The sequence below is a fragment of the Eurypyga helias genome, unplaced genomic scaffold, assembly GCF_000690775.1.
Source record: "Eurypyga helias isolate BGI_N326 unplaced genomic scaffold, ASM69077v1 scaffold50829, whole genome shotgun sequence".
Classification (NCBI taxonomy): domain Eukaryota; kingdom Metazoa; phylum Chordata; class Aves; order Eurypygiformes; family Eurypygidae; genus Eurypyga; species Eurypyga helias.
In genome coordinates, this window is record NW_010273617.1 from 17,730 (window position 1) to 21,402 (window position 3,673).

Below are 3,673 nucleotides of genomic sequence, written 5' to 3' on the forward strand. Positions count from 1 at the left end.
TAGGAGCATGCGGACTAGGCTCTGGAGTGCAGGATTGGGATTCAGGAGTTCTCGTGCCTGGAGAAGATGCAGTTGTGTGAGGATGCCCAAGGCATTTTGCAGCCTAGAAGGCACTTCTGTGATCTTTCCAAAAGGGAAAATGTCTTGCCATCTGCCGTGCTAGGATCTAACATAAGGTTGCACAGCAGAGTTGGTGAAACCACGTGTTTCCCCCTTCTGTAGAACAGGGAATAATACAGGCCGGGGTCCCCTGGCAGCAGGGGTTGGCTCATCGTGGATGTGCAGCGGCCAGTGAAATGCTGGATGGGTCACTGCATCTTAGGTGTGATCCGTCTCCTCTGTGTCCCCAGCTTAGCAGACATGTCTTAGAAAAGTGTCTCCCTGTGTTTTTTATAAGGAGGGAGCAGAGGTGCCTGGCTCCTCCTGCTGCACCGGCTACACTTGTGCTTTGCGCTGGGGGCACTGACCACACCGGCTGCTTTCCCAAGTTCTCCTCCGGTGTGAAAAGGAGCGAGTGGTATTTCCTTCAACAGCACGTGCTTTGTGTGTTTCCACACGGTCTCAGTTACACAAGCTTGCTTACTTCATGTCCTTTTATTTATTTGAAAACCTCCCTTCCCTCGGACAGCAGGGAACCGTAAAGTTCAGGGGCCACAGAGCAACTCGGCACGCAGCAGAGGACGAGGATGCCTCTGGCACTTCGTTGCCGGCACAGACAATGTGTGGCAGCCTTTAAGAAGGGCTTTTTTGGAGGTGCTGCTGCTGTGTTCTTCCCTGCTCTCACCGAACAGAGCCAAAAAAAAAAGGCACAGCGAGAATCGGCGTGTTCATAGGTGGGTTATTTCTTGGATGTGCTGACCTTGCCTCTGCCCCTTCAGGAGGAGCATGGATTGGGGTGGGGGGAATGCGCTGGAGCTGCCCACTCAGGATATTCACTTGGCTGTTCGGTGGTGTCAGTGAGGGGGACAGCGTTGGATGCTGGAGACCAGGGGTACTGCCTCTTAAAAACTGATGTTCAGACAGGGCGACCTTGCGCTCACGCTGTCAGTTGCCAAGGTTGTCCGCAAACGTGCTTGTTTTCTGACATTGCAAACTCAGTCTTGTAAATGTTGGGGAAATAGTTGGTATCTGAATTTTCTGTATCTGCCGATATTTAATTCAGGGAGCAAATAAAAACTATCCTGGTGTTACCGGCTTGTTTGCTTTGAATTGTACGTCTCCGGTTGCAGCCCATGCCTGAGCAGGGTTTAACAAGTAAGTGACTCGTCGCTACTTCTTCCTCAAGAGATTTTAAGCACGTAATAGGCCGTAATCAGGTAATTGGCACGCCACTGAACTGGTATGAATGAGCGGGGGTAGTGCGTGACCTCAGTCGCTGTTTACAACCAGGGAACGGTTTATTGAAACTTCTGAACCCAGAATCCTGAAACGCGTGAGGTTTGGGTTTTGTGCAGGATCATGTTGCAAAGATGAGCCTTAAACCCTATGAAACCTGTTACCCTTTGCCGTGGGAGAATTAGCGGGAACGTTGGCTGCTAGGTGCTGCATCACGCCCTCTTGCTGTTGGGGAGTAAGAGCTGGCGGAGAGGGGGAAGGACATGAGCTCTCGGTAAGAGCATTTACAAACCAGCTGCAAGACTTGGTGATTTTAAAATCTCCTTAAGTATTTTTTTCCATTTACAGTGTAAAGATGGCTTAAAATACAGGATTAACATGTAGGTCTGTAAAGGGCTCTGTTTTCCCATAGGCTCGTGATTCTTTGTGCCAAGTAACAATCCCGCTTTTGTTTTTCCCACGTTCCTTACTCCATTGCTCCATAGTAGCCAACTTCATGGTGTGAGCTGCTCTCTTACCCAGGGGTTGAGATTCCAGGGGAGACTGATGCTCTGTGGCCAAATACTCGTACCCTTCAGGCCTCGGTGGGGTGGTTTTACAGGTGCCGAGAACAGAGTAGCGAAAAGGAGACGAAGTAGGACACTGGATGTTCTCCAAGGTGGAGTTCTGGCATGGTGCAGCATCCTTACGGGACAGTAAGTGTGTATGTTTTAAAGGAGCATTAATTGCGTTGCTTAAGGATGCTTACTCTGTAAGGTGAAGCAACACAGTCAATGCTGCAGATTTTAGACATAAGTCAGCAGGCTCTTCAGAAACTTTCCTTGTGAATCTAGAGTGCTCAGCACAGTCTGCTACTGCTAATTATTTCAGCTCAGCATTCCCGGCCTCCACTCCATAAGAGGGAGTCATTCTTCACAGGGCCTCTGTGAGCAGTTCGATCAGTCTGTCGGTTGAGTGCTCAGTCACTTGGCCGGTTATAAAAGCAAAGGCAGCTGTAGCGATGAGATTTTTGTCTTCGACCACCCCGCGGGTGTGTGGCACCCCTCCTCTGGGCTGCACGTGCTCCCTTGGGAGCTCGGCGCTTCAGAAAATTGCTCTTTTGGTAACAAAGGCATCGAATGCGTACGATACGGGCTGCGGGCCACAACTGTGCTGGGAGGTGGGTAACAGTGGCCCAGCCACCGGTGGGGGAAGACAATAATTCTTTCACGTGGGCCCAGCTTTTGGGGCAGAGAGGTGTTGCAAAAAGACTTCAAGATTAGCTCTGTCAGGGTTGACGCAGTAAGAAACAGCTTAGACTACACTGACCTGGATTCTTCTTTCCAGGTATTCCGGATCTTCCACAGAGCTTCGAGCATGAGGAAAAGACAGTCTTCCAAGGGCTGATGTGGAAACATGGGAGATCCTCACGCCTCTTTCAACTTCGGATTACCTGAGGTCTTCCCTTGATTTTTTTTTTCTTTTAACTGAATGTCAGTTTATTCACCCAGCCTAGCAGTGCTGCCCAGACAGTTGCCAGCAATGCCTCCAGGAGTCTCATCCATGAGGAGGCTGTTAGCTCCCGCCTGCCTGTGGAACTTGGCTGTGTTCCCTGTAAGATCCCTCCGGCTCTTTTTCCCACAGCAGGTGAGCCTGGCACTGTGGGCTGGCGATGCAGTCTCATGCCCCGCGCAGGCCCACCGTGGGGTGCTTCCTCTGCGTTTGTTCCTTCTAATCCAGGATGGTGCGAGGCGGTTCTTGCCCTTCCTGGTGGTGGGTGTTCCCCAAGCTCCATCCACCCCAGCTTTGCTCTCGGCCACATCTCCAGGAAACTGCTGATGGAGACGGTTCCTCGGCGTCCCTCGGGTGCCGGCGAGGTGTCTGGAGGGGAAGGCAGCCAGCCCGAGACCGTAGCGGCACAGAGGCAAGTGCTAGGGGCTGGTGTCGCGGTGCTGATGACTAGGGAAGAGAGCAACAGGGTCTGGGGAGAGCGGGTGGGGAGAAAAGTGCAGATCCTGTGGGTTTTGGAGCTGATACGTGCGCAGTTGAAGAGGCAGTGGTATGTGGGAAGGAGGAAAAGAGCAGAGGAGGGAGGAAATGAGGCTGGGGAACTGGAAGGGGCACTGGGGTGTCCAGTGCCCCAGCATCCCGGAGGGTTGTTGGATGGTGACGTGGGGTTTGGAGGGAGGCCACGGCTGGAGAGCACCAAGGTGGGATGTTCTGTGGTCCTGGGGTGCCGCAGAGGCCCTGCGCGAGGGCCGCCAGAGATGGGGCGTTCGGACAGGTCTGGCCGGGGGACGTGCCTCCTGCAAGCTGCGCTCGGGCACGCGGCGGTGTGCGGAGCGTGGGGGAGGCTGGG